Genomic DNA, 26885 nt, shown 5'->3' with positions numbered 1-26885 from the left:
GTTGGTGCAGTGAACCAAGATAAGGGATTGTGCTAAGTGAGCTCTGGAGCAGCACGATTGCCAGCAGGCACGTTTGGAAAGCGGCAAAGAATGATACTTACCCTAGGACAGCTCCCAGCTAAACTGAGTTTCCCTCTGCCCCAGAGATCTTCCTGAAGTGGTCACCAGGCGTGGGTCTTCACACAGGGCAATGGAAAAGTCACGTTGGAACAGAGCAGCGGAATTGGGATATTTAATACCTAGAAGGCAAATAAATCATCTTTCCAGAGATCAGCACTTAAGCTACGTGTGTAGTCTGAAATGGCTTGAAGAGCACCAGCCCTCCTTTCTAGCCAACCTCTTTTCTTTTTTTGACACCCCTCTCCCCGCATCCAAGTATTTCTTCTATAAAAAAGTATCCCTGTCTAAAATGTCACATTGGCTTAATAATGTCTTGAAGCTGTTTGGCTCTAAGGAGATATGAGAGTACACGGTTTTTATGAAGTGTGGTGTTCTGGAACACAGACACTTGTAAACAATTTTCTTTTTGTATGTTTCCTTACAAAACCAACAAATTACACTGACATAATAATAATAAATAATAATAAAAAAGCACTGTACTCAGGATTAAGCAGCCTGCACGCTGAAACGTCATTTGTCTCTTGGCATGCAGATGTGCTTCAGCTCCCAGAGAAGGCACGTATACCACACACACAGGAGCTTTAGCAAATCTCCCCGTATGTTTTTCCCAAGGCTGCTAGTGACAGGTTACCTACTGAAAGTGACTCTTAACTGCCTTGAAAGGAAAATCATTTCCCAACCAGCTCCACTGGGCACCGTGACACACGCAGTGGTTCTCTGTCGGCAGTTTCTGTCAGCCCCCTGGGGCCTCATGTCGGCCTGGCCCTGCTTCGCGTTCAGCCTTGGGTGCCTCAGCGACAAGGCCCTTCTTCCCACGAGGGAGATAAGGACTTGGTTAAGACACAGAATGATATTTTAGGAAATATCAGAAATTTGTACAGAACAATTAGACCAGCCTAGAGCACACAGCAGATCTCAGGTAGCGATCCATGGCTGGCGCAGCAAAGTAGGGAGTGTGCCTGTGACTGGACTGTACCAACAGGCTCCCAGAAGTAGCACCTAGAGACCTCAGAGCAGGGTGACTCTGAAACACCACTTCAACACTCCCTGGGGTCTTTCTGGACCAAAACATGACTCCAGCCCCATGACAAGACCACAGGGATTGGTGAGATGAGAGAGGAGAGCCCCTGGCATGGGCCATGGCTTCCCCACAGCAGCAGGGAAGGCCTTTGTGTCGGGGTGGACATGGGGCAGGTGAAGCCAGGAAGGACGTCGTGGGGCTGGTTGGACACCAGCAAGGGGAACAAACCACCAAGTGCTGCTTCAGCCCCGTGAATCACTGCTGCACTGGGGTTTCATCCCCGGATGGGGAGACTCACTTCTGTTAGTACGTGAACGAGTAGGATCAATGCGAACTTGGAGGAGAAGGGTTACAATATACAGACCAGCATATTTTTCCACTAGGAAACAGTAAGTGACTAACAACGAAGGCAGTCATTAACAAGAAGGCGAGTCAGGAAATAACGTCCAAAGACAGCAGCAGCTCCTCTGAGTAAGCGCAGGTTGGCGGAGCATCGCCCTGCTGCTGCCCTGCAGGGCGGGCTGGGTGCAGGCAGGTGCTCGTCCTGGCAGCGGGAGGACCGTGGTGTCGATGCTACCAGATAAAAATACAAATACAAACACCACCACTAACAAATACAAGGGGAGCAAAGTTCTTTTTACAGGCAAAGGACAATGCCAGCTGCAGGGTTTGCATGAGGCTTTAGATGAAGTGGCACTCAGTTGACAGCAGATCACCAGCAGATAGGAAATGTCCCTCCTCAGATGGAGGCATGCTGGCAGAAGCATCAACATTGGCACTCCAAAAGGAAAGAACCAATGAAGCAGCTTTGCTGCTTTACTGGCAACAAAATGTAGTTTGCACTTGTGGGAGCTAATGTGGCCAATTGCTTATTCCTGGAATAAGCCACTTGCATGTAACCACAAAAGGATACACAGAATTATTTTAGTAGCAGTTTACCAAAACCAGCCACATTTAAGTCTCTCTCTCTCTCTCTTTTTTTTTTTTTTTTTTCAATCTCAGCATGATGTCAACATGCGTATCAAAGGACCTTGAGCAACATCCCCAGCTGGATGACAGCTGTTTTGTCACATCCTTCCCAATTCCCCCGCCACATTCAGTGAGTGACACTGCACAGGATATGCTTTGGGACAGCATCAGCATTCCCACGTGAGCTTTCCAATGGTTGAGCTTGCGTATTGCTAGCAGCACAGATTCAGGGAATTTTGCTCAGAAGGACTAAGGATATGGTTTGCACGTTATGCTGCAGCATGACGTACCAGCAGCAGCTGCCTTACTGGGAAGAGCTCCCTCCCCATCCCTGCTCCCTGCACATCCCTCGCTGTCCTTGCATCTGATTTAGCAACTGTGCAGCTGCTGCGCAGCTGAATGAGCAAGCTGGTCTGGCAGGAAGTTTTTCTTCTTTTCCGTGGGATCAGCTGGCTGGTCCACCTGACTGTCCAGACACCCAGCCTCTGGAAGTTTATGGGAAGAGAGGAACCTTCTGGCGGGGGGACACAGCCTGGTCCGTTGCAGCCTCCAGCCACATCAACCTCCCAGCCTTTACCCAGCACCTTGGGTGCACTTTGCAGGCTGTGCTGAGCAGTCTGTCCATCTGCTAGTGATGCCAGAGAACCCTAGCAGGTCATTAAAATGCAGTTCAAATCAGTCTGCAGCATCTGTGGCCCTAGTGCTGACAAATCCTTTGCAGTATCGTGAGCTGTGCTGTCCATACTGCTGAAATTTCCTTCCTTCTGCCAATGACAAAACTTGTGAAAAGACAGGCTTCTTTGATCTGTTCTCCCTTTGAGAAACACAACTTCAGGGTCACCTGGTGTGACACCAGGATTTGTGAAAAGACAGAGCTGGATTGGAAGCAATCCTGGGTACAGAAACACATCCTTTCCCACTCTGTCCCAGGTCACTGCTTAAAAGCCAATAACTTTATGTCCTGCTTCTTGAAAAAACAAAAAACAACAAGAAAAAAAAAACAACCAACCAACCAACAAACAAAAACACAAACTGCTGAGTAAAATACATTGGCTTTCAGTGGGCTGCACCAGCCATGGCTGCAGGACTATGGCATGGTGCAGGTGCCTGAAACTTGCTGTGGCAGGTTGCCTTGAGAAACAGCTATTTTGGGAAACTTCAGATTGCCCAAAGAGGGATCCTGCCTGAATCAGCTGGGAGCACTGTTTACATACTGAACATGGGTGAGGAGCAGGGTCCTTGTCCTTTCCCCTCAGCCAAAGGAGCCTTCAAGGAAAGGCTGTTTGAAGCCTGGGCTGTATTTTAAAGCAGAGCCTTTGCTCTCTCTCTGGTGAGGACACTGTCAGACAGGCAGGAAGGTGGGGTGACCGACTTTCAGGCTCACACCCCTCATCACCGCTCTGTCATCCTCTTCCCTGTGTGCTCCTCCTTGGGCACATCACCAACCAGCCTCTTGTAAGGAATGCAATTAATCTGGAAACAGCACTGCTGATTTTCTGCCCCGCCTTCCTCGAAAACCTGACCAGACCAGTCATGTAACAGCACACTGAGATGTTCAAAGACTGCGGGAGCAACATCCCTGTCCCCGTGGTGGATATCAGCAGCGAAGCTGGGAGCACGGTGATGCCCAGATAGGGAGCGGACACCTTGGGTTAGTTCTCAGATAAAACCTTGTTGGCTGGTTTAAGATCCAATGAATGAATTCATGGCACAGATCACCTGAACACCTACTGACGCTGCTGAGCCTTGTTGGGAGGTTCAAGGTTCAAATACAGCCTAAAAATAATTTTAGCACATTGGCAATGTGTCCTGATATGAGTCACTGGCTTAATGCAAGTGGGTAAAAGTGTAAATGGACAAAGCAGCACAGCATCATCATTTTCCCAAAGCAGCTCAGCTGATTTCCAAATGGAGCCAGGAAAGCACCAATACAAATTCATATCTTCCAGCAGTACATTTTCATGTATTCAGTGGCTTTCTGGTGATGAGCGCAGTTTCCAGTATAAGCAAAACCCATGCTGTTATGGAACAGGGAAATACGCTTTAAAACTACTGTAGAGATTTTTACAAGGCAAATATCAGATTGAATAACACCTTGCTACAGATCCATTGCCAGAAGTCAATTTTACTGGTGATTAAGGTAACCAACTGAATTTGCCATTTTCAACAGCATTTTGATACCACCAAGCAGTGATATTTTCCTAAACTAGATAGGATTGGGCTGACTTAATCAAGAATTCAGTGTATTTGAGATGAATGTTACTTCTAATTTTGCTTGTTCATGCTTATTTCTTAATGTGTAGTTTATAAATATTCTCTCCCTGCCATGCACTACCTGTAATGGAGAAAATGATTTACTGGAAACAGGCATAACTCAGCCACAGCAGCTGAAGCTACTGTTATTACTGACTGCGTGGTCTCTTCTGCAGTATCCAGAATCACAGTTTGACTAAGGCCAAACTGATTCTGATTATAGCAAGAATTCTAACAGTTCTTGCTTGAACATTCACCTAAAATTTGCTAAAGCTTCATAGAAAATGTATTTAGAGTATATACGTGCTTCTGAATAACCCACACCTCCTAAATTGCCCTCTCCCAAACAGGCAGGGGGTACGTAACTCACTGTTCTGCTAGGGCTCCAGCAAGGAAGCCCTGTGATTGAGCCCTGCTGCAGCTCTAGGAACACCAGAGGATGGGGTAAGTTGAAGCAGGTCTTTCCCCTTTCCCAAGCCCTGATGCATGAAGATAATTATTTCTATTCTTGCAGTGTTCTTTGATTCCACAACTACTGTTTCTATTTACTGCCCTAGCTTGTGAAGATATTCCCTGAATTTGCCTTGCAAAACCCAGGGAATCCTTTTCACCCATATTTCCTCCTTGGCAAGAGAAAATGAAGTCAGCTGTGTCAAGTGTCTTTTTTCTCCATGTCATATTTTTGCAACCATAAACAGGTATGTCCTCGGTCAGTAAAGCTGATCCGAGGGATAGAAAGCAACTGTGAGATGATCTTGGGGCTCCGTTTCTGGTTGGAAACAGCTCTGAAATGCAGCTTTTCTGTGCCACCAAACGCTTGCCAGTTACTGATGGGCATGTCTCGTTTCGCGCTGCCAGCACAACTTTATTTTCATTGACCTTCTTGAGAGCAGCCACTCTCCTCCCTGGGGATCATCCAGCACATGATTTCCAAAAAAAACTCCCTGTGCAGCCAGCATTGATATTTCCGATTAACCTTTACAGGCTGGGTTTGTCTGAAATTGAGCAGATACTGGACACTCAGCCAGCACCACCAGCCCTGGCAGGTGACACTGCAGCGGCACTGTCTGGCTCCTTTTCAGGGCGGGGACCAAGCCCTCCAAGCACCTGCAACTCTGTCTTAAGTCTTAACTTCAAAAAGGGCCCTCATTACTGCTGATACAGAAAGGTAAGTGGTACCGCTCTGGGTTTAGACCCAAAATACACCACAGTGAGGTACAAGATTCCCGTGCACTCTGTAAATGGCTACAGTGAATTTTCTGACTACATATCCGATATAATATGATAATACTGATATAATAGGTCCAAACTATTGATCAATAGCTAGATCCAATGCAAAGGGAGACAGTGCTTAGAAGTTAAATGACTGTATTAAAATAGAGATAACTGCTAATGTTAGCATAAGATATACATGAAAGAAGCATTTTGAATAGACAGACATTGCTCTCAAGTTCGGCCTTTCAGATAAGGCTGAAATTGAAACCAAACAATTGGCCACAGAAGCATCAACCTCGTCCTTGCTCAGTTCTCGCGCTGAGGCCTGGTCTGGATTTGGTGCGCCAAAAGGCAACGAGGACTGCTTTCTTGAACTGAAATTGGCATGACACGAAAATCTAAGAAATACAATACCGGGTGGCAGAAGAGCCACAAGAACAGGCAAAAGGAATAAGCATCAGCTTTCCAACTGTGCAGTTTTCTGTCCTTGTCTCATGAAAACAGTGTTTGCTGAGAAAGGCTGCCTGAGAAATTGGGACTGCATTCAGCACTAGCGGTTTTGTGAGCAGCTGAGCCACGAGGTCTTCCAGCCACCAGGATAGCGCTCAGGTGCATGGGGAGCTGAAGATAAGACACCTCACTGTGTGAAGTACCCCAGATTTGGGGGATACCTTTATACAAACGAGGAAATACATGCTGGCTTGAACTTGACTCTGTCATACAATAAATTTGGCGTATTTTTGTTATGAAAATGGAAGTTGTTGATAAATCTTTCTTGCTTCCCAAACCAAAACCAGGCCTGTCACTCTGAAGACAATTCTGATCTACACAGAGCATAAGGTTTTGCAAGAAGAGGGATGGTTGGTACAAAGACTGGCATCTGCAAATGTCAGTCTAACAGAAATTTTGACTTTTCTGTTCAAAAATATCCTTCCTGGTTCTTATGTCTGGGAAAATATTAAGCGATTCAATGAGGTTACAGTGATGCTTTAGTTTACTGGAAAATAAAAGGTTTTAATTTTTTCCGCAGCTGCATTAAGCATTTTCCTCGCAGGAGAATTTGCTGGAATAGTTAATGTGGAATAAAATATTCCACAGTATCCAGTCCAGGATAGAAATGTTCTGGCTCGGGTACACTGCTTTTTCCTAGTTTAGCCCATTTGGGGAATTACATTAAGCTAAAATGGATTTTCATTTGAAATAAGTTTCCAGTAACAGAGATGTTCATGAATCTCTTTAAATTTTAAACAGAGTTAACTCCAGAGCAATTTCCTAACACTAGGCCTTATTTTATTGCTGTACATTCCTGGGAGGAAATGGAAAATGAAGAAACGTACTAAACCCTCAGATATGCCCTTCAATTCGGCTTTCAAAGGGATGTGGCTTCACCGGGATCCTGCTGAGCACAGTAGCAAGCCCTTTAAGGAAAATCCCATTACTGCACTGTCTTACAACTTTCCCTTTCAAAGAACTTCCCACAGGAAAGCCCATGGGAACGGAGGACAGGCAGAAAGACCCAGATTGCGAAACCCGAGTCACACTCATTTCCCTCAGATCAGTCCTTGGAACAACTTTGCTTGGAGTCAGCTTGGAGTAGAGATAATGCTTCAAGCTGAGGAAAAAAAAGGCGGCAAAGGGTTCTGCTCACGGTTTGACAAATAGCGCAGAGAAGGAAAGAAATAGCAAATAAATTTACAATTGCCCTCCCTGCTTCTTGCGCTACAGGAAGCGCCTGGCACCCAGCTACACTTGCCAGGCAGCAGATTAAAGCAAACAAGCAGGCGCACGTCCTCGCACACTCTGCTATGACTCTGTGGATCGTCCAGGGGCCGAAAGTATCAGCAGCTTTAATATACGACTAGCTAGAGCAAAAGCAATGTTGGTCTGTGTGGTTATTAGAGCTGATAGCTCACTTGTGAGAAATCTCCAAGCGGTGGTTTGCAGCTGGGCATGCAAGTAGAGGGATTATGTTGTGTTCACCCCCTTCGGCCCCACAGTAACGCCCTGCTCCCAGCTGCTGGTGGGAGGAGGCTCCCCGATACTGGAGCTCTGGGCTTTGGGTACCTTGATGCTACCCAGAGAGGGGTGTGAAAGGCAACAGTCGGACATTTGTGCCCTTCCCTCACCCCCTCCGACTGGCAGCAGGCAAAACCACGGGGACTTGGTGTGTTGGAGGCATCCCAAAAGCCTGCAAAGGGGCAGTGGCTGTTGCTGCTCCCTGCTTTAAGGCTGGAGCAGAGCACCCTGAGGTGCTGAGACCAGGGGTTCGGCTGACTGAGCAGGTCTGGAAACCGAGAAGGGCTGAAGCAGAGCTGAAAGGCTCCACAAGGCTTTTGCTGAGGTTGGAATTAGGGCTCAAGAGCAGCGTGTTTTATCTGTCTTTCACACTCCTGTAAACACACACAGATAGTGCTGACAGCTACTGAATTGTGCAGCTAAGGGCGGGCAAAATGCAGCTGCTCGCAAATGGTAAAAATCTAAGGTATTAAAAGTTCTCTGTCTGCACTCACACTGGAAGACCTTAGGATGAGCTTGTTTAACAGCACAGATAACCATGCCCACATCCACATGAAAGCTGTCCTAGATTTTATTTTAGGGATGTGTTACCTGAGAAAGAGGTAAAAGCAGCATTGTGCTGCCAAAGCGAGGTCTAAGAATCATTTCTTGCTGTCAGAGGCTGGAATGCGGTCCCACAGAGACTTGGGCTGGGCACTTCCCATCTATATTTAGGGTGTTGCAATCCTACCCTCTCACCCACACGTTCTCACCCTCAGCGGGATGCTGGCTCTGGCATCTCTGCAGCCGAGAGAGAGCTGGCTCCCTAATTCCAGAGTCACAAGTGCTGGCTCTTGTGCATGTGCTGGGGTGAGAGCCCACGGTGAGGCAGGGCTTGGTGGCAAAATGCTCCTCACTTCCAGCCACTTAATTGATTGAGAAAATGCTACGAAGTGACTCAGAGCTCTCAAATACTCGATAGCACACGGTGATAAACCTACACGTGCAGTTCTCATAGGAGCTGTCTGCAACACACCCAGAGCCTGACCCGCAGAGTTGTCTTGGATGACCTCTCATGCTGTGAGCCACAACAACATTATTAACAACCACCCGGCAGCTAATTACGCCTCACACACATCCCAGTGCACCAGCCTGTGCTGGGACAGTGTTTATGTACAGAGTCTGTGCACGTTCCCACGCTCGTAGTCAGCAGGAGCAAGGACTCACATCCATTCCCCATCCTCCCGTCTCTGCCACGAAGAGGTGCACCCTTTGCTGCTCACACATCACTCTGAACAAAAACAAAAAAAAACGTACCGAGTTTAAGAATAGAAACCTGATGTTCTCTGCTTGTTTGATTTTTCTTTTTGCATCAGTACGCCCTGGAAGGTGCAGCCCTCACTCTGTAGATTTAAGGTTTATTCAAACAACTGTCAGACAGCGTGAAGCTTTTATTTTATTTATTTATTTTTTTTTTTTTGAGCAAAGTCCCATGTACACACAGCACTCCCACTTACACCACTCATTACGCTGCTTCTTAATATTTTCCATATCAGTCACTGCTGCACCCCAGGATATACATATTGAAATTCGCCCTTCCCTTTTGATTCATTCAGAAATGTCATCATGCACCGCCACGGATGTCAGCGCAGTGTCACTTACACTACCGCGTGACACAGCTTCCTAAGCAGAGCAGTAAAAGTCGGGTGGTTCGGAAACAACTCCTAGCTGCTGCCATAGCAGTGGCAGCAATCAATCGTGGCACATTAATTAAGTGGGTATTTAGTAATACGGTGTAGTGAGATTATTTGACAAGGTTTCAGCAAGGAAAAATGAAAAGTGAAAGTTTAAGGCTCGAGCTTTTGCTTTAAGCAGGGCTAGGTCTTTCTGACTTAGAGCAGCACACAGATTAAAAGTACGTTGTCCTAAGGCAGCACTTTAACTCCTGCGATCTGCATTGCTTGTCCAAGAGCCCACAGCTGCTGGAGCTGTGGCTTAACGTGACAAATGCACCTGTGGCTGCAAAACAAATACTGAAATACAACTTCCAAATGTCCCAGAGACTGCAAGGCTAACAACCCCTCCCCATCCTTCCCCAGTGTAAATCATCTTTTTCTTAAAATGTAAAAGGTTTTTAGTTTTTAAATTATTGTGACATTTAACATTTAGGACTGACATAAAGTGGTGCAATGTTATTGTCTCTGCTTGCAGCCCCTGCTGCTGCAGATAGCAGATCCCTAACAGTGTGGAATTTCAAAAAAATATTAGACCTCGCTGTGGAGGGTCAGAGCCAGACTTCCAGCAGCAGCTGCTTAAAATAGCAACCATTTTTCTCAGTTTTTAAATTTAAATACCATTTATGGACACAGCACCACAGAGAGGGGGTGCATGTTCCCCTTCTGATATACAAACCTAGTGTTTCAGACCAATAGGATCAAACCAAACTGCCCAAACGACGACACACCACAGAAACCTGTGGGCAGGCGGGGGAGGCGACACAGGAGCACGGAACCACATGCAAATCCAGAAACAGGCGCCGCATCCTCGGCTTAATGTCGTGAGGTGTGCGAGCACAGCACAGCAAACGTGGACCCCGCGCAGCGCAGCCTGCACCACAAACACTGCTCCCTGTCATCCCACCAGCCATACAGGTTGGCAAGGGCAGGCAAAACTCACCTCGCTGAGGACAAAGAGGTGGTTTCACAACTAGTGCAGAAATGAAACAGGCTGCTGAATTCATCACAGCTTCCCAGGAGTGTTGCAACCTCTGTACTTTCTTCCCTGGCATCGGAGTCTCTCACTTTTCAGTGAAACACCTTGTGCTTAAATGGGTGCAGCTATTGTACATAAGGGCCTTTATAATGAAATCCTGGTGTGAAAGAGCCTGAAGAGTTTCAGGGCGTTTTTTTTCTTGATTCCTGCTAGTTGGTACCCACAGTTTCGATCCCAAATAGTAGCACATTAACTCGTGACAGGCATCATTGGCTTCCAGGGACGACCTGTGGAGTCGGGCAGCGAGCATTTACAGACGCTCAGACAGTCCCTGGGGAAAGGCCTTGTCTGAAACGTGCAGGGCACACCTTGCACCTCCATCTACTTGGCTGTAGGATCCGATCAGATGAGTGTAACTGCCCTAGATATGTTGGGTTTACCTCACTTTTTATCACACAAAAGCTCTCCTCAATGTGGATGACCTTGAGGAAGAAAAATTTACAGAAAGAAAGAATAAAATACCAGCAAAACCCTAACTTCAGACATTTCATTGGAGTCGCTAAAACTGTGTATTTTTGTACAAGCGCTCTATTTTAGCCCTTAGCCTTGTTGTATCTTTGTAAACACAAGAGACAAAGTAAATAAGCATAACAAAATATATTTATGTTTTCTATTTAAACATTTCAATAGCCAGAGAAGGGGGGTAAGACCAGGTACACAGAATGTTAGTGCAAGGCAACATTATTTATAAATAAATTCCCTGGGGAATGACACCGACAATTTTTCTAACAGAAGACTTAACATTCTTGCCATATTTCCCTAAAACACTTAGAGGACTTGATTATTCTTTCTGAGAAGCTGCTAGCGCAATACACAAACCTCTCAGATAGCTCAAAGTCCTACCAAGTAAAGGCCCCCAGTGCCAGTTGCTCTCTGCTTTTGTACCAGGCCAGAGGCAGGCCTGGGCCTTCCCCTTGTACCGAGGCAGGCCGCAGGCTGTACGGGGTCTCAGCAGAAATGAGGAACGGGGTCACAGCTAAACGTCATGATCAGATAGCAGGGTGAGGACAGAGCGGTGCGGCAGGCCAGGGTGCCGGCAGGCAGGAGGACGTTTCCATCACCCACCAGCCCTTACTGCAGGGAAACCCAGGCTGGGCTTCAGGTGTTTTGTCTCCGACACCACCCTGCAAGCCCAGCAGGTTTCTGCGTGTGCTGGGAGAGCAGCCGAGCCCCCTTGGTCTGTGCTAGGTTCTGCCCTGCTTTCCTCCACAGGCAGGGCCTGGCACCTCCTATCAACAAGGACAGATCGCTGACAGAGGTTGCGGCTCCTTTCCTGCATCACTGGAGATAGATTTCCTTGTACATCAGAGATTACTGCAAAGTCCAGACTAGACCATTCTTGTTTGGGGAGAAAATGAGAAAGTACAAAAGGTGACTGTGGGTTATGTTTATAGACGTACTGTGCAGTGGCAAGGCAGTACAGAAACCAGAGAACACAGAAGGGCACCAAAAATTACCAGTTCCAGGCAGACTTCGTATGTCACCTACCTGTGAACAATCTGCAGGGAGGTGGGAGTTCGTGTGGGCTGCTGCCATAGCTGGGCTAGGAAAACAGTAAGCATGTCAAGTGTCTTCAGAAATCTAAGCAGCACATGGATTCTAGATTTAAAGACCATGTCTGGATGCATATACTCAGGGAAGACTAAGCAAAATTTTACAAGCAACAGTAATTCAAGCTTTTTTTTTTTTTTTTTTTTTTTTTTTTTTGGCATCCCCGCTTTTGCATCCATAATTATGTCCTTCTGGGACAGATTTATACGTGTAACACACACTGACACAGCATCTATTTGTGTAACACACAATGCTCTGTGTCACTCACCGGGATAAAATTTTTGAGGAGGAAATCCTGCCTGCCTGGTGGTGCCTTTGCACAACCTTCCCTTCCTTCCCCTCAGCACAGTACGAACAGCACCGTGAATGCCCTCAGCTCTCAGCTGCACACCTGACTGTGCAGACCTCATCTTATTTACTTCCCTGTATGGCTCGGGTACACTTCGACTATTCACAATTAGATGCACTGTGCCGTCAGCTGCAGCGTCACGGCATAAAATAGAAGCTACCTTCTCTCTCCTGTGGCTCTGGTGTGCTGTACATCCTTCTTTTGCTCCTTAGTATGCAAACAGCAATGTTTGTGTGTGTGTTTAATGTGCTATTTTGTCTCTGTTTTTGAGCCTGCTACTAATAGCTAAGTAGCTCTGAATGTTTATGCTGGCTCTCTTGGAATAGTTTATCTTGTATTAGGGTCAGTAGATTCTCATTGACTTCAAAATAGATTTTAATCCTAGCCAATAATTTTGAAACAAATATTACTTTTTTTTTTTTTTCTTTTTTTTTTGAGACAAACAGTATCTTGATATTCTTGCTAATGTTTTATCCATCTGTTGTGTCTCTTGATTCTGTTTTGCAGTTGGGATTACAAAAGCTTGTAAAATGCAAAGGAGAGGATGGGAAAACCCTCAAGCTCCTGGTTTGGGCTCTAGCTCAAACACATTGCTGTATGCTGACGGTGTGTAGGCACTCCGTTACAACACAACACCCACTGCCACCAAGATGCCTATAAATAAAAAAAAAAAAAAAAAAAAAAAAGAGGAGTTTTGCTCTTCCACATTCAGCTCATTTCAAAAGGGGCAAATTATATCCTCATGTTACATTGGGATATCTACACTGGTTATTCTGAAATAGTTTTTAGGATTAAAAAAAAAAATCTCAAAGTGGAAGTGCTGGTAACTTTCCAGACATGTTTCATTATCTATAATCATTTTTTTCAAGTATTACACCTTTGTATGGAGAGGTTTATCTTCGCCAATGCAAGCTAGCAGTGAGCTGTTTGCAATCAACAGTGTTTAATTCTGAGCTATAACCCATATGCTGCCGAGCACCTGCTGTCCGCCCACTTGTAAACACTTACTGGCCTCTACAGCTGTCCTGGGTAGCTGGAAGACAACTTCATCAATACATATTCTGTATGAATTTACACCTTCCCACATCTATCAGTTTTTCCACCCTGTGCTGTACTGCCTCGAATTGCTTCTGACCAAACGCAACCGTATCTGACAAAGCAGAAAGCCTCTTCCTGGCCAGAGGTCACATTGCTGTACAGCAAGAGCCTCGCTAGCCCAGGAGTGATCTATGGTTGGCTGGAGATTTTGAACTGATAATGTTATTTGTGGTTGTAGATGGCTCACGCGTCAGGATTAGTGCAAGACACTGAAAAAGGAACACAGTGTTCTGCAATTTATGCTTTCTGCAATAGTTCCCTCAAAGACTAACGTTATTAACTTTCCTGTCAGACATATGACGCTTGAATTTAGGCCATTAATGCCTGCGCTTCTTACACCTCAGGAGGTCCTGGATGAGCTTAAAATCTGGTTGAAATCTGAAATATACAAGTAGCAATGTTTAATAGATGTAGTTATTTCAAAGCAGCTGTTTCTGGGTGGCTTCTATCATGATTCAGGACCTCAAGCCATCAGCAAACTCTAAGAGAAGTTGCATTGACTTAAGCGGCATTACTCGTGCTTTGCTAGACCAAGGTCTGAGTGCTTCCTGCCTGGAGGGTTTGGAGTGGTACCCGTGAACGGGTCAGCAGGGAAGCACTATCTGACTAAAAACGTTAAAATGCATCCATAGGCTACAGCGGTTGTAACACCCTGCATGCACAACATGGAGAGTGCTGTGGCTGGTTAGATGCACAGAATAAAGACCTGGTTAGAAAGAGGCTGACATTTGCACATAACTGCGTTTCAGCACACGTGTGTTCCAAACAAACAGTTTCCATTGTTGCCCTTTTCACACATGCTCAGAAGCCTTCCAGCCACTCACCTTTGGCAAAAAGCTTCGTGCCTGGCCCCAGCTAGAAGGTCAGTTTGTTCTGAAACACGAACAAAAACTCTTTCAGCTGTCAAAGCTATGTGGCAGCAAATGAATTCGCTTTTAGATCTGTTTTCTGCTTCATCACTGTCACCGTATTCACGCATCCCAACCTCCCTTACAACATCCAGATACTTTTTTTTTTGAATGTCAGATTTGTTGATTGGTAAACAGAATTTATCCCCAAAGAATTTAAATACGTAACAGGGAAATCAGGTCTCTCATTGCCATGTTTTTGATTGTTTTAGCAAAACCCGTTTTGGTCCTGTACGTTTTGTGCCGCTGTCACAATCTTTAAGTGCTCATGCTGACGTTTGCATAATTTGCATGAGGGAGACCGAAACGTTTCAAGGAAAGACAATGTAAAGTCCAGGAAGAGAATGCTTTTCATATGGGGTAGGAGGGTAACAACAGAGGCAAGGATAACGGGGGTGATATTTTCCATTGTGTCATTCAGGGCTTGCTCTGCGGGCTGCATTTATTCTGACATAAATGCTCTACACCATAATGTTTCACCGGACTGTTATATTTCAGCCAACTATTTCCATATGAACCTACAGTTCCCCTATAGTCTTTCAGCAGAAAAAGTACAAATTAGACCATGATGTTACTGTAAGATCTACCTGCGCAGACCATTTATCTTCCAGCCACTGCCCAGCTGAAGAAAGTTAGGATCCTTCCCTCCTCCTGGGAGGAGAATCAGGAGAAAGGAGAGACTGAGAGGATTCCTTCATGTGCTGCAGTATCCTTTCAAAACACCAAAGGCAACCATTTTTTCCCCCCACATTTACCTGAAATTCCAGTCCAGGCCCATGGTCCCACCAGTCAGGACAACCCCACTGAGCTGGGCATGATAGGCTTTGTGTTACCTTTAGAAAGGTAAGTTAGGTTAGTCACAGCTCAGAAGTGGTCCCGGGGGGGCAGGACTGCAGAGCCCAGAGAGCTGAGGAAGGAGAGGGCACGGAGGGGACAGACGAGGTAGGGCAGGGAAGGAGGAACAGAAATATACCGAGCTGTTCCACTGGCTAGACTGCCACTGAAAGCATTGCTGAATACCTCAAACATTTTATCCTGGCAGTCAAGATACACATTGGCTGGAACTTAAAGAATAATAAGGGAAGATGAGAAGAAGGGAGTTTTGGTGGAATAACAACAGTAATCTTAAAAACCTGCAAAAGCCAAGTGATATAATAGTTATCAGAAATTAGCACACCAACAAACAGAAAAATCTTCTGAGCGATTGAGCCAGTTTAAAACCACAGTGAAGCTATCTTCTACTTGCAACTTCCCTCTATTTCTGTGATTATACGTTTGTAAACCCTGATAATTTATTGCATTGCTTCTATAAATATTACCTATGTTGGATTGCTTTGTCACTCGGCTTACATTTCCCGCATAGATCCCATGTGATGTTTCTTACCAAATCTCTTCTAGAAGATTTAAAGACTGCCAAGATAACGGTGTTTCACTGAAAGGCACCTTCACACTCTTAGAGCACTTCCAGTTGAGTGTGGTGCACGTGAATTTGTAGGAGAGATGACCTATGTAATGACAGGAGAGATGAAAATAAGAAGGCTGGACATTTAAAATACCGTATCTTCATATATACAGCCTGCACCTCAGATAACCTCCACTTTGTCCAAAGACAAACTTTCTTTACTCACATTATCCAGTTACCCACAGTATCCAATAGCCGAGAATGTTAGAGCTGGAAAAAGATCACAAGTGATGAGGCTGCCAGGAAAGAGGAGGTTTAGGAGGATGCTTCCTCTTGTATTACCAGCACAGCTGATGAAATGCAGTTTGTTTTACAGTCATCTAACAGTTAAAAATAGCATGAAAATGTGGTACAGAACAGAAAGCTTTTAGGACTGAAAAAAGACTTTTTGTAATTTGTGGAAATTACTACAATAACTGGCAATATGTAGATGAGAAAGAACTATATCCATGACACACCAGGGGAAAAAAAAGAAATGATGATGACAAGAAGACAGGTCAGAGTTCAGAGCTGAATCCTGAACCCTCTGCACATTTAGTGTCTTCTGTCCTTTCACTTCACTCCTGGTGCAGAACACCCTGGTCTTCACCATTACTGTTTTTACCACTCTTTCCTTACCAAAGATGAGAAGCATAACCAAGGACTCAAGCAGTCCAGCTTCTGTTGCATAAGAACCTTCAGGATTTGGGGAATCTCAGTGTTTAAAACCTTTTATTATTTTTGTTTTTAATGCAACAAAGCATTCATAATGTCACTGAGCTACAGTGGAGCCCTTATGACCTTCACAGGGATGGAGTCATTTCACATTTATTAAATCACTGTACAGACTTCAGAAACTCATTTATTTTATGCTTAGAATGGATACTTATTTATTTTTTGCTATCACATTTCAGATTACTTCCCTGCGTATAACTCCATCCCTCTAACTTTCTGTACAGGTCAAAGACCTTTTTAATCTTCTCGGGAATCTGGATTTATTAGAAGTAAGAACAAAGGTGAAAAGGGACACCGAACAAAGAAACTACACAAAACCACAGCTGTTCTAAAAGCCTGAACGCTCAGAGAACTGCATTTGCACCACTAAGATTAATGGGTATCACACCTTTCAGCCACCCAGCTCAGGGAGAAGGCAAGTCCTTAGGAGAGCAGAGAAGATTTTATTTCTCCACAGACAAAAATAAAAATCAATCCCTAAGCGAAAAGCTGAAATGTTTTTCTTTTTGCTTATAATAATGTTATTTCTTCTAAAAAAACATCCTTCACTCCGTAATAAGGAACTCAAGCATTTATAGTAATATATTTTAAATAGAACATGAATAGTTTAAAATCAGGTTAAAAACAATCTGGCTTGTAATGCTTAATGGAAGATGGAAAATGCAGTCAACAGAGAAACATTATACTTCACAAGGGAAATGTTCTAATCTATTCTTAACTCATTTTTATCAATAATTCCCAGAGCTGGCTTCTAGCCATTCCAGATGAATAATCTAAAGCCAGGAAAAAAAGCAGCTTGGACAGACATTATCCACATCTGTAACTCATCTGCTGTGCTATATTAAGTCATTCACCTGTTAAAAACTAATTTACTGGTATATAGATTAATACGCTTAAAGGTTACACAGCTAAAAATAACGCTGCCTCCAGGATTTTCTATACTGTGAAATACATAAGTTATCCTTGTCAGGAGGCTGCTATAAAAAGGCTTTTGCTTGTGCTTCTAGAAGCAGACATTTTAAAGTTCAGTCAGGGGTTATATTTGGCAAACACAACTTGAATAGCTTCGCAACATATATAAAGTTGTGTGGTTTGTTATTGAACGTACTTTATTATTGTCATTATTCAGGGGGGAAAAAAGCTATTGGTCTCACTGTGCACAAACAGAATAGTAGCACGTGCCTAAAACCAGCAAAATTATGTACGAATATGTATTTTTTTTTGTCAGTGGTGATTTTTATTTTTTTTTGAGTAACAACAACAAAAAAGTTTAAATCTCCGAGTGCTCTATGGCTGAGCCAACTTAAAGCTGCAAATTTTCTTTCTGTAAAATGACTGCCCCAGCAGGACGCAGCTGCAGCTCCTTCCCCCCACCCCACCATCCCTGTCCTGCTCACCCACCCCCGCCACCGCTGTCCTGAGGATCCTGCTCCCGCACACCCCACCACCTGCTGCGCCGGGCAAGCCCATGCAACAGTCGGCCAGCATCTGTCCCCTGCTGAGCTTAGTAGGAATGAATTCGGGAATGTGGTTTTATTCTACCTTGCGCATGGTGAATAAAACCATTTGCAAGGCTGCACAGACGCGCCGTAACCTCCGTGCTGCTGTTACGACAGCCCCAGTAGGGCTTAATAGAATATTTATTGCTTGTCATTAAATACAAAATGGAAAAAATGCTCTTCAGCCTCTGGGAGTCTGGGATGACTTTTGCTGACCTGAAAGAAACAAACAAGGTTTCCACCTCTAATTTTGATTTGGAAAACACTGAGAAGTACTTCACGTAGGGTTAACTCGAGAGCTCTGCAGTGGCCAGGACATAACCCTTCGGTGCCACTCAGCAAGGCCTCGTGTCTTCTATGTACAGCCAAAGCCTCACAGCGTGCTAATGAAAATGCAGCAGGAAAGCCAACGTGGCAGAATGCCAGTTTCGTTAAATAGAAAATGTGCAGCGAGTAAGCTCTTGTCCATAAACGAAGTTATCCAAGGGCCAAAACAACAATGGAAAATTGCAGTTCTAGTGTCAACGCTATGCCAAGTATTGTCAGAAACAAAGGGATTCTGCTCCAACCAAGCAGATGGAAATTCTTCTATCGCGTCGAGATAAAGCAGGCCTCCCTCCCAGGACCCGACCGCAGTTACACCGCTGCCTGAGCAAAGCCTTTCAACCACTCCCATGCAGAGCAGCATCCAGGAAGGCGGCTTGGTACTGCAGCTATTTTTATTATTGATCCCCGCTTCTCTTGTGCGGAGAGGTACGAGCACAAGGACACCAATGTTCCATGAAAAGACTTCCTTAAATAAACAGGACGCTGGATTTTGTTTGGAGTCCCCCTCACACCTGTTCTCTTTACGGCTGCGTAAACATCCTCGACTCCCCGCAGATCCTTTTGCATACTGTACACATAACACATCTTCCTCCTGCTATATTCAGCGCTTCAGCGGGAGCGGTTGGCGTGTCACCCAGCGCTCACGTTGTTAACGGGGCGCATGAATCACTCGTTATCTCATTTATGGCACCGCGGCAGAAAAACGCAAAGACAAACACATGAACCCATTCACAAACACTGCGAAGACATGCACAAGTTTTCCTTTTAGCAGAACAAATAACGAGAAGTGACCTATCAGATCACAGGATCAGCTGGCATCCTGCTCTATAGAATTACTTATATTTACCTTCTCTTGCCTTATCTAACTCAATTAACTTGCGTTCAGGATATGAGTATACATTCATGTTTGTCTTTCCAAAGACAGTACCATGACTGGAGCAAAGCTCTGCTGGAGCAAAATTCCACTGAAGTCAATGTTATCCAGGCGTGCAACACTAACATGGACACATGGGCTGAGTTATCGTTTGTTTTGACTGGTTAGATCACATCTTGAAGAGGTGCCACGGCCCCGCTGAAGTCCATCGCTGACCACAGGAGGGGCTCCAGCCCCTGCCTCCAGCAGGATGCTCTGGGGACTCCCTGGGGTGTTCCTGAACAAACGAGCAGGGAGCGATGTCAACCCCGCCACGTGAGGATGCTCCAGTCAGCATTCCTCTCCATTTCCACCTTTCCCCACTCTTCTGGGTCTCGATCTCCTTTCCTCCCCATCTCCCCAGACTCATCTGGGCTTTCAGTGGGGTGTGCGCTGCCTTCCCCTGCCTCCACACCAAGGACCATTCAATTCTGCGGGACAAGCATTGGCTGCCTTTGTCCAGAGAAGTCTAACTGCGGCACGGAGGAGAAAACCACGAGATACCAAGTTCTGATTTAAAAATGAGGTTTATACATAGCAGCAATCTTGAGGTAGGAGCAGGTACGCGGCAGGTACGCGGCTCTTCTAGAGTTACTCTATTTGTGATTCAGCTCTTAAATTTGGGGCGGCAATTTTCTTGTAAGATCAAAGAGAGATTCAGTATGTGTAACAAAAGATAGGCTTTATCTTGAGACATAGATCATCTTAATAAACAAAAGACAGGGACAGAGACAGGAAATCAATAAACTCGGTCTAGGAACAGTATCAGGAACAATGAACTGGGGAAGAATAATAAGAGGAAATAGAGAAGATCAAGCACACTGAAGTAATTTTAGAAAGAAAGAAGACAATGATGTTCCTCTCAGCTAGCAGGGGAACTACAGTGAGGGGTCACCTGGGTAGCTAGAAGTTATAAATAGTATGGAACAATAGCAAATAAGAAACACCAGAACTTTTCAAGCTGAGAGGAAAGAAGTTTGACTCTAGAGTTCCATTTTTTTTTGTGTGTGTAGTAACTAATGGTCATGTGAGTGGGACTCTACTTTTTTCCTAATTAGAGGTTGTTTATGAGTGCCCCTCTCACTGCATGTCAGTTAGAAAGTCCAGGGCTGAAGAAAAACTTTGCCAAATCAGGGCTCCTGGCACACGGCCACAGGGTAAGATCGGAGAAACTGAGTATTTCCAGTGAGACTGTGTGAAGAGGTAAAAATGCTGAAGAGCTTAGTTACAACAGCTTTCTAAATGACTGTACAATAAAGGGAGATCTGAAATAAAACATTTGAGGCAAGAAAAAAAAAAAAAAAGTTTAACTTGATTTTGAGTTGTCTCAAGCAAAGGAAGACAATATAGCTGTAAGCATATTCCCATATTCCATACCTCTGATTGTCTTGATGTTAGGAATGACTGACAATGAGCTGCATGACCAGTCCAGTGTCGAAGGAGCTGCTGACCATTTAGGAACAGGGTTTATTTCATAGGATATTTTTTTTTTTCCCACTCCTCCACTACCCTCATTTACTTCAATCAAGCAGCAAGGTACAATGCTTGTGGGCATTTGCTATCAGCCTGCAATGCACAAGGAAAAGTTACAAGCAAGACAATATGAGAAAGAAGAGAGATGCAGGGGGGTAGCAGTAACCACAGCTAGGACTGCACTGTAACAGTTCTTTTGAATTGAAAATTCTTAATTATTCCACTAAATCAAGCTCAAGCAACCCCATCTCCCAACATAACTGGTGACTTGCCCTATTCAGCACCTGGGTGTTTCACTGAAATCCCCTATTAAGCTTAGAGAAATCTATTTATAGTCGTCATTGTAACCATCCAGTTTTCTGACTTTTCATGGGTATTTCATTACATTCTTTGTTTTCCAAAATGAGTCATTCTTGCTTTAGAGTCATTTCTGAAGACAATACAATATGTGGAGATAATGTAATATTTTCCTGCCTCCAGGAGTTTTCTCAATAATTTTATTTCATTTCAGAGGACATTGTAAACATGTCTAATCACATTTCTACTCCTCTTCGGCTATATCATCAGCTGCTTTTAAACAGCATAGCTCCCATTTGGGTACCAATTCTAATGAGTCTTTCTCACTGAAATTAGCAGCATGATACAGATTGGCATTCAAATAAGGTTCGGCCCAATTACATAATGTCTAACTACAGGTATTAGTTTATTTATTAAACAGTTGGAGAAACAACAGTTCAATTATTATTTTTTAAAGCTCTTAATGACTATATAAATAGGAAAAGCACTAAAAAAAATCATATATGTGAATACGGTAATTAAAAATGATAAACAGTATTCTTTTGGAGCAACTTTGAGCTTTGTCACTTCCACGACTGCCACTCGTTTATATGCCAAGAAGAACTGTGGCATCCCAACTCTCCAAAAGGCATTTGGGAAAATTCATACCTTTGTCCCACTGTGACCACCAGGAAGACACAGACCTGCAGCAGGATACTTAAAGGTCACTGCTGGATTGTATTTTGCAAGTTTTGATTAAAGAGAGCTTGCAGCTATTTTTAAATTCTAGAAAACAGGCCTAACAAGGACAGACAATTAAACTATTCTATATTTGGAGACATAGTTGCTGACAATGGATTTGGCTTGACTTGCCTTTGCTCTTTTCTGACCTCAGTGAGTCAATATTTTAACTTGATTTTCAACCTAAAAGACCATGACTAGATATGTTTGATACACATGTGATTTTTATGACTGATTTATATATACTGACAAATTCTTGTCTTGGTTCTCCTTTGCTTCTCTTCCTCCCTCGCCTCTACTCCAGTCAAGAAATAAAAATACCTCGGCCAACAGAAGGGTTTATTTGACCTCATTATACAAAGTCTAGTCGCAAACAACAACATTTTGACTGAGTAAAGACTTTGCAAAGTGATATTCCTGCTGTGCTACAGGATTATTGTTCACTCTGATTACATGCAAATAATATGAGATCTGAAAACTGTAGTGTTGTTTCTTTCCCCAAATTTTGTCATCATCAGCTGCCATGCTATGTGACGAAGAAGAAGAAAAAAACGCATTTTTGTACTTTCAGAACTCATAACATTTATGTTGGTTTCAATGAAGAACACCAAACAGTCCCTGTTTTGTCGCCCCAAAACATATGGGTTTTAGTTACTGATTCTTAAAAGAATCCAGAGCTTCCCCTTCCCTTCAGGAACCCTTCAGGGTTATTTAGGACACATCAATAAGAAATTGTACGTTACTTAGTATCTGGTAGTTTAAATCTTGATAATTTAAGATATTAGTATGTCCCACCACTTTATTTATTTTGTACTTTAATAACAGTCACATGAATTTAAACAGGTAAATAAAAAAATCCCAACTTTCCCATTATGGGTGACAGAAGACTCTGTTCTGCGCAGATACAAGCTACCAGTTGCATGTGAATAAAGCCGCCAAAATCAGCCCTTTAAGGAAAAACCTTGCTAGTGTATCAATAAAAGGCAAACAAGAAAGAAATGTTATGTATTAGAAATGGGATGCATGTTTTCAGTAATGAATGCTAACATCCATTGGAAAAAATACCGAGAAGAAACAGTGAGAGCTGCCTGCAGACTTCTTCAAATACGTCCCACCACAGAAGCAATCCGAGCCATCCGAGCTGTTACAGTTATTGGAAGTATTTTGCTTTCCATCTGGAAGTTTAACGAAGTATTAGCCCAAACTGATGAAAATGAAGCTGGGGAAATTATACCTAAATATTCATTATTAGAATGAACTGGAAAAATATATCCCTGTCCAATTACCTCCCTGCCCACTTTTCAGCAAGGTCCACATATCCTGTTGTACGCCATAAACACCTCCTTCTAAGCTCAATGCACCTTGAAGGAAAATACTAGTGCAGCAGCTTTTGCCATAGGCTCCTGCTAAAAGTGGGATAAATAAAATAAACGTAACATTACAGTAAGATCATCCTGTTCCAGGTACAGCGGGGCATGGTCAAACCTGTTCCGCTTTCCCTTTGTATCGCTAATGCTCTAATTTTAAATCTTTAAATATTGCTTCTTTGTTGGAAGGGATTTATGAGCAGGCACAAGTCATCTCTTGTGTGCCAATAAACACCCTGCTGTTGGAATAGATACCTGAAGAGCTGTGAGGTGAGTTTGCCTAGTTTAGGCTACTGCAAAGAACATTGGTAGCAAGCTTGAATCACAGAATCACAGAATAGTGTAGGTTGGAAGAGACCTCCAAGATCACTGAGTCCAACCTCTGACCTAACGCTAACAAATCTTCCACTAAACCATATCCCTAAGCTCTTCTGCATCTTGAAGATGCAGAAGTAGTCTGCAAAGCTGTGGTGATACATGCGCCTAACAAGCCTACCTCAGAAAACTAATAAAAATCAGTCGTGGTGGATAGACTTCAAATTTGGGATGTACAAATCAAAAGATGGTACCACTCAGAGTACATCTCCTGACCTGATAACATTACACAGGAACACGAGTTTACACACAGCTTGGAGTGTCGGGCTGTGGAAGCTTAAAGAAGCTTGCAGGTTCCTCAGGAGGAGGCAAGCAGTAGCAATTTTTTATTTTTTTATTTTTTGGAACAGTCATAACTTCACATATCCACAGAAGAACAGCTAAAAATAACAAAAAAGTTTAACAAACCATCTCGACAAACTAAGGTTGAGAAAGAGACAGTTATCAATGCTTACTAAAATATAAACATATATATATATACACATTACTATATAAGATCATATATATAGAGAGGTGTGTTTTTTTTTTTTAAAAAAAAAAAAAACAACAAACAAAAACCTTTTTTCAGCTGTCTCTCCCACAGCTGAAGTGAAAAAACAAGGCTTTTTGCTGGCCACAGCATGTTAAATTAATCAAAGGCTTAAGGTGCAAGATTACTGAAACAAAGTTATAGCCCTAGACACGAGTTTCAAGTTACCCTGTCAAAAAAACGAGCATCCACTTGGGAAGATTCCCCAAACCACGCAAACGGGCTCAGCAGCACCTCGGGGCTACGCACGATGCTGGGTGGCTGCAGAGCGCCAGCCCCAGCCCCAGGTGCTGCCCCAAACCAGAGGAACCCAGGGACAGCAGGAAATAAAAGAGAAGAGGGAATCTTTCAGGAACATAATGATTAGGGAGAAGTGAGAAAACTACTGACAAAAGTTACGGTAAAGACGAAAAGTGATTTGTGTAAAGGGTAGGGCAGTTCGGCACAGCTCCACGCCCCAAACCAGCAGCGCGGTTGCAGCGCTTTTCATTCAGACTTGAAAACGTTCGTCTGATGCAAGCTGCTCCTCACCTTCTAGCTGCAACCTCTCTGGTCTTACAGTGCCCTTACGCTGCCTACGAAGGACAGCCCCAGGGAAGTGGCAGGTCACAACTAAGGTTTTAAGACCTACTGGCTCGTGCCATCATACCTTCCCCACTTACTCATGCACAGGTATGGTCATGGGCACACTCCACCAGTTAAGGGACTTCTCTACCACATCCAAACACTGTAGTACTACAAATGCATCCAAAAGCTTTCAAGTATTTTTGTTCATGGGATAACAACTGCACCTGGAAGTCTTCCTTTTATTTATCACTCATTTGGTCAGCAGAGAGTGCAGACGCTGGGGATACGGTGGCTGCATTTTACACCAGTGAAGCAGAACACAGAAGCTGAAATAACTTGTCTTGCAGAAAATCAGTTATGGGGTGGAGAAGAGAATAAAGCCCTAGGCTTATAGACCAGTGACATAATCACAAGACCCAGCTTTCCCTACCTAATTATTCTTATTGAAACCAAGTTAGCATTGGACACTGTGATGCTAGCCAGGGAATACATGGCAAGAACTGACCCAAAGGGAATTAGAAGTTTGCTTCGTGTTATTCCAGGCATGTTAATATTTAACAGCCTCTACTGAGGTTAATCTGAATTTTTGCAGTGGTTCCCAAAGAGCTGAGAAAGTCTCTGAGGGAAGGACAGATGCAGAGAACTGACTGAGCGTGCTCCTTACCTCATCTTGTCCTCAAATAGCATCTCTGTGCCTGCTTGCAACTATCCCAACCTGTTTTTTCATGCTGAACTTGAAACGGTTTGGCTTGGATGAATGCCTGTAAACGATACACAAACTCTACCTTTGTTTACTTGTTCTAGCATTGTTTTTAGTGCTGCTGCTATCTGCTACTCCACAAAAACAACAAAAAAAAGCTTTTGATTTCTTGATGGTAGAAAAGCACGATCCCTTGCATGGAAATGCTATTTGTACCCCATGACATACTGAGAGCCGCCCATAAATATTGACATTTTTGTGTTAGGTGAGATTCCAAAGAAGCCATTGCTCGCTTCTTGTAAGCGAACCAAATATCAGAAAGGCCCAGGCTCAAGTATCTTGGTGCTCGATGCAACTGACAGAGCAGTTAAACAGAGAAGCAGCAACCCTAAAAATAAGTTGCCCACACTGGGAAATATTTTCCTACAGATTATATGGCATATATTTGACATTTACTTGACCTCATTATGCAGTCAAATAAGATATGTGCAGCAAATAAGGTAGGTGCAGCAAAATTATACTTAAAGAAAGAAAAAAAAACAGGGCAGGAAGGTACTTTAGAAAGTTGTACTAAAACCATTGCAAATTCGGCGCTCGGAGGAGGGACAGGGACCGGGTGCAAGGGTCGCTGCTCTGCAGGGTGGGCAGCAGCAGAAAACACAGGGCTGGCTGCTGCTCGCTCACCTCCGAATCCTGTGCTGGCCCCAGCACCTCACCCACACAACCCCGTGTGCCATGATAACCTTGTAGGAAAATGCTACCGTGTTTGAATCAATGCAAATGTTTCTCACGTCAACCGAAGCATCTTTGCAGTAATATCATTTGCAACCTGAAAAACTGCAGAATTACTATCATTTACAGTAATCTACTCTCGCAGCATTTACCTTGTTTTGGTAGTTACGGGAAGATTGATAACACCATCCCCTACCTCGCTGCTCTCATCTAAAAATCTTAAATCTTACATATCCTCATTGAATGTATTGCATACGATCAACTGTTGGTTTCACAGGACTTTTCCCCTATCCGAAAAAAATCTGATGCAAAACCAGAGAAGCATTCCATAAGAATACAGCATGGCTCTTTCTAGTCTCCATATCGAAAAGAACGAGAGGTTATTACATGCTAGGAGAACAGAAAATGGAAGCAGCGTGGAGAAGAGACTTCTGCTCCCAACTAGGAGACAAATCGGCAGACCCAGGCTTTTCACAAGAGGGAAGAAAAGTTAAACCCAGTCTCATTTTAGCCTTCTGTGTTCAGGGAAAACATCTGAGACAGTCTCAGTGCAACCTTTGCAGATACAGAATTCATAGATGTGCCTTTGCAGACATCTATCAGAAGGTCTCTTACATTTGCTAATGCACACAAATGTGAATGATTCCCACATGTATTTGCAGGGCTACTTGGAAAATGTTACAAATTAGAATTGCTCAGTCAGATCATTCAGTGTGATTCACTGTCTTGTACATTTTCTTTAGATTCACTGCAAAGTGGACAGATGTTTCCAGACGAAACACTTGAAGAGGCAGTGAATTTCTTCAAAGAACCTTCCTCAGTCACTTCCAGCAGCCCTCAGCGATCCCATCCTCACAGCAGCTCCCATCACTTCTCTTCTGTCAGATAGGTAATGAAGATAAAACTGCGGTTTCAGCTGTTGTTGAGGCAAAATGAACACTACTGCCATCATCCTTCAA

The 26885-nt window shown here is 43.9% G+C and overlaps 1 long non-coding RNA gene across 1 annotated transcript; it reads right to left on the bottom strand.

The window, feature by feature from the left end:
- Window positions 1-10216: 10216 nt before the first annotated feature.
- LOC118170939 lies at window positions 10217-13380 on the bottom strand. The gene is made up of 3 exons (XR_004752954.1): window positions 13254-13380; window positions 11834-11888; window positions 10217-10767 (listed from the first exon to the last, which is right to left on the bottom strand). It is a non-coding gene; the product is annotated as an uncharacterized LOC118170939 (long non-coding RNA).
- Between the last annotated feature and the right edge of the window lie 13505 nt (window positions 13381-26885).

The sequence above is a fragment of the Oxyura jamaicensis genome, chromosome 8, assembly GCF_011077185.1.
Source record: "Oxyura jamaicensis isolate SHBP4307 breed ruddy duck chromosome 8, BPBGC_Ojam_1.0, whole genome shotgun sequence".
NCBI classification, from domain to species: domain Eukaryota; kingdom Metazoa; phylum Chordata; class Aves; order Anseriformes; family Anatidae; genus Oxyura; species Oxyura jamaicensis.
Note: the sequence above shows the minus strand (reverse complement) of the source record. Positions and strands in the feature narration are given on the sequence as shown.